General features: G+C 46.0%; 1 pseudogene; it reads right to left on the bottom strand.

Annotated features, from left to right (window-relative positions):
- Positions 1 to 11721: 11721 nt before the first annotated feature.
- On the bottom strand, positions 11722 to 11840 carry LOC143957517 (5S ribosomal RNA; annotated as a pseudogene).
- Positions 11841 to 12134: the final 294 nt, after the last annotated feature.

The following is a 12134-nucleotide window of genomic DNA, read 5'->3' as shown; positions in this document are numbered from 1 at the left end:
CGGAGGATGAGAGCCTCTATCTCCGCTTTAGTAGGAAGAGCCTGTAGTAGGGAGCGAATGTCCTGGTCTAAACGATCAGGTCCCGGGTCTGCGGGGGGTCTTGCGAGTCAGCTCGGAAGTCCGTCGTTGTCCCCGTGAGGATGGCTGCGGGAGCCGGTGCGCTGGGGGACGGAGAATGTGAGCGGGAGGCCTGGGCCTCCGGGGCCAAGCCACGTGCAGTCGCCATTGTGGCGCTCGGGGATGTCCGGCGTACTTAAGAAAATAGTTGCTGGATATCGTTCCTGGGGAGATTGGAGCGGTTCCCCCTAGGCGTTGCTCTTGTCCTGTGCCTCCTTGCTGAGCACATTCCTATGATATTAGACTGTAAAGCTGAGGTAGGTGAGGGGAGGCCGGGAGCTCAACAGAATTGCGACTCTACTCAGCCATGTCCAGGCCACGCCCCTGGGGAGTCTCCATTCTGATCTCTAGCAGGCTCCCCTGGGTTCTCCAGGATTCTCTGGTGTATATAATCTTGTATATAATCTTGTATGTAAATATCTTTTTCTTAGGGGCCACATTGGAGAGCTCCTTTTTACATTTGCCACTGTGTACGCTCCCAATAATCACCAAGACACGTTCCTCAGAACTAACCCTGCACAGATTATGTGACTTTCGGGAGGGCCAGTTGATATTAGGTGGGGACTTTAATGTCCCCTTTCACCATCGGTTGACACTGCTGCCTCTTGCTCCTCGCTCCTCATTTCCTCTAGAAAGCGGATTACTATGTGTTTACTGAATGACCAATTAGTTGATGTCTGGCGTCTGCAACACTCCGGGGAAAGGGACTACTCTTTTTGCTCTTCCCCTCACAAATCATACTTTAGGATAGACTTCTTCTTGATTCCACATGACCAACTGCACTTGGTGAGCTCTTCCTCCATCGGCCATATTACTTGGTCCAACCACGCTCCTGTAGCCCTTACCTACACCCTCTCTGGGAACCCCTCACCTAGGTCTCTATTCTGGCACCTTAAAACGGGGTTCCACCCTAAAGTGGAACTTCCGTTGATCGGAACCCTCCCCCCCTCCGGTGTCACAATCGGCACCTTACAGGGGGAAGGGGGGTGGAGATACCTGTTAAAGACAGGTATTTACACCCACTTTCGGGCATAGACTCCCGTGGGAGTCTATGTCATTTCCTGTCCTGCCGCGCTGTCTGCTGGGACACACACGGGTCCCAGTGACAGCGCGGACAATTCCTATTGCGCTGCGCGACTCGCGCATGCGCAGTAGGGAACCGGGAAGTGAAGCCGATTCGCTTCACTTCCTGATTCCCTCACCTAGAATGGTGACGGCAGCAGCCGAGAACCGAGCGATCGATCGGCCTCGGCTGCCGGCATCGCTGGAACCCGGGACAGGTGAGTGTCCATTTATTAAAAGTCAGCAGCTGTAGTATTTATAGCTGCTGGCTTTTAATATTTTTTTTTTAGGTGGAATCCCTCTTTAATGAGAGCCTCCTCCAGATACTGGAAGTTTTAGCAGATGTGACCAGGGAATTGGACCTTTATTTCCAAGAAAACGAAACGCAGGACTGCGACCCGGGGATAATTTGGGAGGCTCACAATTCAGTACTCCGCAGGGTACTTATCAGGCACGGGGCGCGCATCAAACGAACACGGAAGGAACAGCTTGCTAATCTGTTTCGTGAACTTGCCTCTGTGGAAGCAAAACATAAACATGCCCCCTCACGGACCTTAGAGATTGAATTGGGGACACTCCGTACCCAGATTACTGCCCTACTCCATTATAAAGCAAAAGCGGCACTCCATTTTTATCGTAAACTGACATAGGAGTCAGGAGACAAATGCGGAAAAATCTTAGCCATGTCGGTAAAGGAGTTGAAATCTGCCTCTTACATACCACAGTTGATAGATGAGAATGGCCAGAGGGCCTCTACCCCAACCCAAATAGCCAAAGTCTTTGAAAAGTTTTACTCTGATCTCTAAAATCTGCCCAATTCAGGGTCGGGACAGGACAATATAGACAGATATGTAACCGGTTCTGGTCTACCAAACCTCTCATCGGAATCACGGGAGTACTTGGAGGACCCGATCACACTGGAAGAAGTCCAGACGGCCGTGGGACCTCCGAAGGTGGGTAAGGCTCCGGGCCCTGACGGATATACCGCACACTACTATAAGACCTTCATCCCTATTCTCGGCCTGCGCTTGGTGAATTTATTTAATACTCTGAGTTTGAATGGGGATTTTCCTGAGGATACCCTTAGAGCCCACATCTCGTTGATACCTAAGGAGGGCAAAGACCCGGGCCTATGTGGGAGTTACAGACCCATTTTCCTCCTAAATTCGGTCCTAAAACTATTCTCTAAAATCCTCGCCACGCGATTGGCACAGCACTTGTAGTCCCTTATACATATTGACCAGTTAGGTTTTATTCCCACCAGGGAAGATAGGGAAAACACCATTAAGGTACTTACCCTGGTCCATAAAGCAAAGTCATCTGGGACCCCTTGTCTTTTCGTGAGTACTGATGCCGAGAAGGCTTTTGATCGAGTCAAACGGACATTCATGTTCTCGGTCCTTCGCAATATAGGTCTGAGTGAACGGATGCTGGCATGGATAAGTAAGATATACTCATGCCCTTCAGCTCAAGTCAAAGCGAATGGGGTGCTCTCATCTCCCCTTGACATCGGGAACGGGACCAGACAGGGTTGCCCCCTGTCGCCCCTATTATTCGCACTGTCATTGGAACCCTTTCTCTCCACAATTCGACAAAACTCAGACATAACGGGACTCCAAATGGGTACTATTGAGTGCAAGATATCTGCCTACGCGGATGACATGCTGTTCTCGCTGACGAATCCCAGAGTTTCCTTGCCAAATCTCCTTCGGGAATTCCAGATATACGGGATACTTCTTGAAATCAGAGGCCATGGGGGTTGCAGTCCCCCCGCAAATGTTACTAGACTTGCAGTCCAATTTTCGATTTAAATGGACCCATACAGCCCTTAACTACTTAGGTACTTACATTCCACCGGACATCGCGCGTACGTTTATGTTGAACTTCCCCCCACCCCTTGTCACTAAGATCCGCAGTTTGCTTCATGGGTGGCATTCTGGCCTCCATTCCTGGTTCAGGAGATGCAATCTCATTAAAATGAACATACTCCCTAAATTTACCTATCTTTTCTAAGCTCTCCCGATCCAGATTCCAGTCCCATTTTTTAAGCAAGCTCAATCCCTGCTCACTCAATTTAACTGGGTCCACAAAAATCCCAGACTTAATCGGTCACAGCTGACATTGTCTAAACAACAGGGAGGGTTGGTTCTCCCTGACTTGCGACGCTACTACCCGGCCTCGCATCTGGGGCGTGTATTGGACTGGAATCGAAACAAACTTTCTAAGCTCTGGGTGCAACTAGAACAATCTCACTCCCGAATTCTGCTAAAAAGCGCCATGTGAGGGGCGTGACCGGATGGTGATGGCGGCAGCGGCGTGCGAGGAGTGAGAGAGGTGAGAGAGGTGTGTGCTCTCACCGCAACGCTGACAGCTGATGCCTGTGCCCAGTTAACAGCGCTTTAAGCCGCGATGCCCACAAGAGGAGAGGAGAGAGGAGGACGGATGCAAGCACACACTTCCCTAGTCAACTCGCTCCCATAGGCTGTTCTCACATGCCCTAAATACCTGGTGTTTTGCCCGTGGGGATTCTCCTTGTGTACTGGAGCGGAGGAGCTGCTGGTCGATCCGGGGCTGTGGAGGCGCTGCAGGGGGGACTGCCTGCGTGGTCTTGCGAAATCCTGGTGAGTGTTCGGGAGACGAGGCGACAGCTTGACAAACACAGCGAAGCCAGTCTCAGCATACCAGGTAAAGAATCCTAAGCTAAGCAGCTAAGCAGTGGAATAAGCAGCGAAGGGAGACCTCTGGTGGCCATCTGCAATATTGTCTGGTATCTCCTGTATGTATCAGAGGTTATATATCAGTATGCGGAAAGTATTTGAGAGACATTCCTCTTCACTTAGTATAATATGTCTGCCAGCTGCCTATAGTGCTCCAAAGGGAAAATAGAAAGTGTGGAGGAGTGGAACTTATATTGTGTGAACTTTCACGTATTAACCTGCCAACAAATGTGTAAGATCTGACCAAGCTTGGGAAAAAAAAAAAAAAAAAAACTGCCGCACCTGTTTTTATTGCTCTTGTTGCTCTTGTTATTAAGAGAGGGGGATCCTAGCTGGACAGTGGAAATTGTCAGAGCTTTTGGAGGCCATATAACTAAAGTGGACCCCCACGGTATTGCGGAGGCTGCGTCGTGAGTACCCCCTCCCCTCCCTCCCTCTTTCCCTGGAGGAGAAGAGAGGTATCCCTCTTTTTTTTGTTTTTTGGTTATATACTGAATCAATTATGGCAGCAAGGAGGAGAGGGGAAGAGCTGGCAGGTCAAGAGAATGTTGGAACGCAATCTTTAAGGTCAGCTAAGGATAAAGACAAGGAAAAGAGCTCCCAGGCCATGGCAACGGGGGCATCAGCAGCAGCAAAACTAGAAAAGTATGCGCATACTTCTGAACATACGCCAACTAAGGGAGCACAAGTAAAAACCTCAACAGATAGAAAGAGCCAAGGGCAATCAGGACTGGTAGGAGGAAAGAACGCAGTTAAACAAACGGCGGGTACTGTAGGGAGATCCGAAACAGTGTCTATGCAGGACCATTTGATTAATGGAGAAGGAGAACCCACATTAAAGGAGGTGTTGGGGGCGGTTAATGTGTGTAAACAATCTCTAGTAGAGCTATGTGAACAAACAAGAGGCATTAAGGAGGAGCTAGCTTTGATGCGGCAAGAACTTCAAAACACGGCTGATAGGATAACAGCAGCAGAGGGGAGAATATCTCAGATCGAAGATGAGGTATACCCATTGAATCAAGAGGTCAAAGACCTAAAAATACAGATGGGGAAATTCGCAGGGAAATTGGATGAAATGGAGAACAGGCTCCGGAGGGACAATGTGAGGCTGGTAGGACTTCCGGAAAAATGTGAAGGCCCTGATCCAATTATATTTCTGGAAAATTGGCTTGTTGAAACCTTTGGAAGAGAGACTTTTTCCCAACAGTTCGCAATCGAAAGGACGCATAGAGTCCCGGCTAGAACCCTGAACCGAGGGGGCCAACCTAGATCCATTTTACTGAAATTTTTGAATTACAAAGATAAAGCGGCTGTGCTCCGAAAGGCCAGAGAAATGGGTAGTATCACTTATAAAGGGGCCAAAGTTTCATTTTATTCTGATTTTTCTCCGGACTTACAGAAGCGCAGAGCAGAGTTTGCTGAAACCAAGCGCAGACTTCAGAAATTAGATGTTACATATGCTCTGCTGTACCCAGCCCGGTTACGAGTTGCAGCCTTGGGAGAGACTTTATTTTTTGATTCTCCTGCTGGTGTGTCAGCTTGGGTGGAGGAAAAGGGGGATCGGTTGATGAGGAGGTGAAGGGTTAGGGGGGAGGAAGGAAAGCCTCTTCCCCCCCTTCCTCCTCTTCTCTGTGTTTTTTTTTTTTCTTCTCTCTTTTTTTTTTCTCTTTTTTGTTTAGTCCGTTTTTTTCGTTTCTCCCTCCCTTTACTCTCCTTGCTCCCTCCTGCTCTCTCTCCCCCCTTACCCCTGACCTATGTTGTTGGGGGGGGGGGGGGGTTCGGACTGGGAGATATAGTGGGTACAATGCACCTGAATCACGGGCACAATGTATATACACATGCAACGGTGGGAGGTGGGACACTCACAGTATAAAGGAATAATTGAATGAAATTAGGAAGGGTAAAAAATGAGGCACAGGTTGGGTTTAAGGGAAGTTGGGTTAGGGAAGGGGGGAGGGGGGATGAGGTAGTATCTGAATGGGTGGGGCAGAGAAGGGAGTTTGAAGGTATGGGTGAGGTTGTAATGGTCACAGGAAAAGCCCCTAGGGGTAACCCAGAAGGGTATGGGGAGTAGGAACAAGGAATAAAAGGGGAAATATTGGACAGGAAAAGGGCGAAGATTGCACAGTAATAGAGGATAAATTAAAAATAACGTTGGGAATATATGAAAAGTTTATCTTTTCTCTTTCACAAAGGGGAAGTTTGGGACAGAATGGTATTACAATATTCAAAAGGACACACAAGGATACTAGGAATTCTAGTTTGAGTAGGTTTTTCTCTCTCCTTTTGTTCCCTCACATCTCGCAACTTTTTTTCAGAGAGGGGTATAGAGAACATCCCTATGAGATCAATTATAATATTGAGACAATCCCTTTTTCCTGTTTTTATTTACTGTTTTCTGGAAAGGTATGCAGGATAGAGTTATGAATATTGGCTCCTGGAACGTTAGAGGGATGGGTACATCAGTTAAAAAAGCAGCGGTGTTTGATGCCCTCGAAAAATGTGATATCGGGTTGGTCTGCTTACAGGAAACGCATCTAACTGAGGACTCCAAGTTGGAGAACTACAGCAGGAAATTTCCCACTCAGTTTCACTCAGTCCACACCTCTTATTCAAGAGGTGTGGCTGTGTTGATAAGAAAAGAAGTAGCGTTTAACTGTCGGCAGACCAGCATCGATAAAGAAGGGAGATATGTATTTTTGCATTGTGTAATTGAAAATCGGGAGTATGTCATTGCAAATATTTATATTCCACCCCCGTTTAAACTGGATGTTTTATATAATCTAATGGAATTTATAGTAGGTAAATCTGGGATCCCAGTAGTAGCAGTGGGAGATTTTAACGAGGTTATAAATAAAAATCAGGATAGGTTCCCATCAGGGACAAATTTGCAGCGAGAGGGTGAGAGCCGGTTATCCAGGTTTATGCAAGAAGGGGGACTATCTGATTTGTGGAGAGTTCGGAATCCGGACCTCCTACAATATTCGTGTTTTTCAAGCTCCTACTCCTCACTCTCAAGAATAGATTTAGTGATGGGGAACGAAGAAGCTAACCAAGTGGTAAGGGAAATAGTATACCAACCCAGGGGGGTGTCGGATCACTAATTGGTGACGGTATCGATTAACTTAGAGGGGAGGAGTCCCTCGAAAGTATGGAAACTGAACCCAGTGTGGCTTGAGATTATCGGAGATGCAAACAAAGTACTATCCCAGCTAGAAGAGTTCATAGAGCTCAATAAGGATACCGCTGCAAGTGGAGTGATATGGGACGCATTAAAGGCCTACCTCAGGGGTATCCTTATTCAACAGGTAGCGAAAATTAAGAAAATATCTAGAGAATGGGAGAATACCGTTAAAAGGGAGTTAGTAGGAGCAGAAAGAGAATATATAGTAAATCCCTCCCCAGAGAAACGAAAGGTATGGTTAGATACACAGCAGAAGTATAAAGCAATGATTATTAGGAAAGCTGAGAACAAAAGACTATTCCAGAAACAAGTGGCGTTCGGGGAGGGGGAAAGTGTCGGGAAGATGCTGGCACACCTAGTGAAGACCAACTCCACGCCATCCACCGTCCCCGCGATCAGGACAGAGAAGGGAGAAATCTCAACTCAGAATTCAGTGATTATAGATACTTTTAGATCATACTATGCAAAATTGTACAGATCGCAGGGGATGAGGGGAGACGAGGAGATGGACACGTTTTTTGGAAATATTAAAGTCCCTTCCCTCACCGAGGAGGAGAGAGAGACAATGGAAGCCCCATTAACATTAGAAGAAATTCAATCTGCAGTGACAGCAATGGCTAACCAGAAGTCACCAGGACCAGACGGTCTTCCTTTGGAAACCTATAAATACTATGGGAAAGTACTGCTTCCAGAGTTTCTCAGAGTATTAAATAGGGTAAAGGAGGAAGGGAGATTGCCTACCTCGATGACGGAGACAACGATAATCGTTCTGCACAAGGAGGGGAAGGATCCGTTGGAAACTAAATCTTACCGACCTATCTCACTTCTGTGCACGGACGCAAAAATACTAGCTAAGGTACTGGCGGCCAGACTGAATAAAATTATTTCCAGATTAATACACCCTGATCAAACAGGATTCATTCCCGGTAGATCAACTAGCATGAATATTAGAAGACTATACCTTAACCTACAGATACCAACGGAAAACATAGGGAAAAGGGCAATTATGGCTTTGGATGTAGTCAAAGCCTTTGATAGTCTTGAATGGAGATACATCTGGCGAGTTCTGAGAGAATTTGGCTTTGGCTCCTCATTCATTGAATGGATAAAAATTTTGTACAATGGCCCCAGTGCTAGAATTAGGGTAAATAACGAATATTCAGATAAGATATTATTAGAAAGAGGTACAAGACAGGGGTGCCCTTTGTCACCCCTGATCTTCGCCCTTGCAATGGAACCATTAGCCATTGCAATAAGATCTAATGCTGATATGGAAGGCTTTAAAAGAAAAGCGAGGGAAGAAAAGATCGCGCTATACGCCGATGATATTCTCCTCTATCTGGGGGACGTTGAGAAGTCAACCAGGCAGGGGATGAAAGTCCTCGGGGATTTTAGCAGCTTCTCGGGATTAACAATAAACTGGGAAAAATCATCTCTGATGCCTGTAGACACACTGAAGAGTCAAACTATATTGACAATCCCGCAGTTAGAAGTGGTGGAGAAAATAAAATATTTAGGAATATACATACAAAGTGATGTAAAAAGGTATATAAGTGATAATATCGCCTCCTTATTAGTTAAATTTAAAAATAAAATAGAAATCTGGAAGAAACTCCCTTTGTCGGTTGCAGGGAGATGCAATCTTATTAAAATGCTATGGATGCCACAGTTATTGTATCTGTTGCATAATTTGCCATTATGGATAGATATAAAGTGGTTTAAAAAAATAGAAACACTATTTAGAGAACTCATATGGAGCGGAGGTACCTCAAGAATAGGCCTACAAATTCTGCAATTACCGACAAGGAAAGGAGGAATGGCAGTACCTCATCCAAGAAGCTACTTCTTAGCCGCACAACTGCAACATCTGGGGACGAGCAATGAGCTTAGTGGAGATATAAATAGGAAGTTAATGATTACTGGGACACCTCATAAAACCATAGTAGAGGCCTTGGAGGCAAACTCATTCCCCTATAGAACCCCCACAATAAAACTTGCTCTAAAAGTATGGAAGGCAGTAAAAGCGATAAAGGGTCTGGAAGGGATGACCAAAGAAACCCCATTATGGAATAACCTGAACCTACAGGAAATGGGAATGATAGAGAGGCACAAAGATTGGGAAAGTAGGGGGATTGACAGACTGGCCCAGTTGTATGAAGGAAATATAATAAAAACATTTAATACACTGAGAATGGAATATGATCTACCAAAACACTCGTTTTATAAATATTTACAAATCAGACATGCATTATCGAAACAATTTGGTACATCGGGGCCAGTGTGGAGCAAATCCCCCATCTATAATAGATTGAAATCTGAAGATAGTGCAAAAGGGTTTATAGCAGAAATATATCCATATATTTGTGAAGGGAGCATAGAAACCCCAGATAAACTTAAAAGTAAAATAAAATGGGAGGAGGAAGTAGGAACATTCTCAGATGAGCAGTGGATGAGGATACTGGAGGGGGGACATTTGATATCTGTCTCGCCAGCCCAGAGGGTGTCACACCTAATGCTGCTACATAGAGCCTATTATACACCGAAGAGGCTATACAGGTTTAGGCGAAGGGAAGATGACGGATGCCCGAGATGTCAGGCGACAGGGGATCTGATGCACATGTTCTGGAGGTGCCCTAAACTGTTCCGTTACTGGTCAGAAGTTATTGCTGATTTGAATGAAACATTTGGAGTATCGGTTGATGGGAACCCCAGAATGTGCTTATTGGGCCTGAATGAGGGAATAAGAGGGCCGGCTTGTATAAATAAAGCAGTAATGAGATGTATGTTCCAGGCAAGGAAGCTAATAGCGCAAAGGTGGCAGGCAAAAAACCCCCCATCGGTAGCGGAGTGGAGACAACTAATAACAGAGACGATCTGGAAGGAAAAAGTAGTATATGTAAGGAGAGGGAATTTTAGGGAATTTAATAAAATGTGGAAACCATGGTTAGGTAAGTTGGGCTACACAGTATAAAGATTTGGAGAGAATGGCGACTGGAGGGAGGAAGGAGAGAGAGAATATGTGGTATAGGTGATAAGAAGTTAGAGGTATAGAGAGTAACACGGTCACAGTTTGTGTATGAGGGGCCCACTGCTTCTTCCTGTTATGTACGTGAAGGGGGGGGGGGGGGGGGGAAATGTGGAAAATTGAGTGTTTAACTGTATAAAGTTTGTGAATGGAAAAATTATTATGAAAATAAATAAAGATTATATAAATTAAAAAAAAAAAAAGCGCCATGTGGTGCTATAAGGATTTACCCACAGAATTGACGTCACATCCCACTATAGGGGGGTTCGTTGAAAGTCAGTCACCTGATTGCTACCCAAAACACACTCACGTCTTTGACTATTCCCTATACGAGTCCATCCGAAATTTGAACCGGGGACCCACTTAGAAATTCCAACCTAGACCATGTGTCTAAATTCGTCATTGATGGAAAATGGCCTTCTTTCTCACCCCTAACAGATCCGACAGGGCTTTTCCAACTGCCTTTTTGGAGAGCGGCGCAACGACATAATTTTCTCCATTCCATCCCCAATCCTCAAACGTTCGCCCGCCCTCAGACGGAGTTTGAGACTCTATGCAAGAGCGAAGGCCCTTTGGCCCACATTCTCTCTCAAACAGATCACCCACACTTAACCTGTCTGTCCAACTGGGAAAAGGACCTTAATTGCTCGTTTTCCCCAGCACAGAGACAACGCATTATCACTTTGGCTCTCAAAACCTCGCTGTGCACGAAGATACAGGAGACGAATTTTAAACTTCTGACCACGTGGTATTTGACAACATCAAAGCTGCATAAATGTTTCCCCTCTTCCTCGAACATATGCTGGAGGTGTGGAGAAGAAGAGGGCACGTTGCTCCACATTTTTTGGTCCTGCCCCAGCTTGGTGGACTTCTGGACAGAGATCCGATGCATAACACAAAAATTCACAGACTTCTCCATCCCGGAAGAGGCTGCATTCTTTCTCTTGCACCATTCACAGATTCCCATTAAGAAGTACAAAAAATCAATTTTTACGGCATGTGATAAATGCGGCGAAATCCTGCATCCCTCTCTATTGGAAAAAATGTTCCCCCCCTTTCATTACTCACTGGCTTAGGAAAATAGAGGACATTAAAAAAAATGGGGGACTTGATCCTCACATCACAAGGTAAACAAGAGTTTTTTAAACAAACCTGGGACATCTGGAATACCTTTATATTCTCGCTGGAAGGATGTCGCCTGCTATCGCCTTAGTGCTCTGAGCTTTCCTTGACTGGCCCCTTGGACAGTGGCTGCCATCGTGTCTCGTCCCCTCTCATCTTTCCTGATCTTTCACCCCTTCTCTTTTCTGCCTTCCTCCCCTATCTCTCACCCCCTCTCTCTTTTGGAAAAAGTGGAAAATTGGGAATGACCCACACCCCCCTCTGGATGGATTATGCCGGAGGGACCTGGGGTTTGTGTGACCCTGGATCTTGGTACAGTACTTTATCCGTGCCTCAAATCATTGTGATTGATGGAATGCAGACTCACAGTTGCGAATATACCTGTATCAAGTATTGTTCAGCTGCTTTTTGCTCTGTATTTCTCTGTTGCATTATGTACTTGGGGGGACCGTCTTCCCCTGTTTGGAGAAAAAATTATATTTGAAAAAAAAAGAAGCCTACGACACCTGGTATTCCCAGGCGGTCTCCCATCCAGGCATTAACCAGGCCCGACCCTGCTTAGCCTCCAAGATCAGACGAGATGGAACAGTTTCAGGGTGATGTGGCCGTAGCCAATATCTTCAGGCACTCTCAACTCTCTTGACAAACGCCAAAATGGTCACCTTGGAAACAAGCAGAAAAAAATAGGTCAACGGCAACAACATAAAAAGAAGCCTCCGGCATCTGGAAATCCCAGGCGGTCTCCCATCCAGGTACTAAACTGGTCCCAACCCTGCTTAGCCTCTGAGATCAGATGAGATTGGGCTCTTTCAGGGTGATGTGGCCGTAGGTGATCTCTTCGGGCACTCTCAACCCTCTTGACAAACGCCAAGATGGTCACCTTGGGAAACAAGTGAAAAAAAAACAG

The sequence above is a fragment of the Lithobates pipiens genome, unplaced genomic scaffold (genome assembly GCF_037356315.1).
Source record: "Lithobates pipiens isolate NorthernLeopardFrog02 unplaced genomic scaffold, aLitPip1_a1.2 Scaffold_52, whole genome shotgun sequence".
NCBI classification, from domain to species: Eukaryota; Metazoa; Chordata; class Amphibia; order Anura; family Ranidae; genus Lithobates; species Lithobates pipiens.
This window is presented reverse-complemented; position numbering and strand designations above follow the sequence as displayed.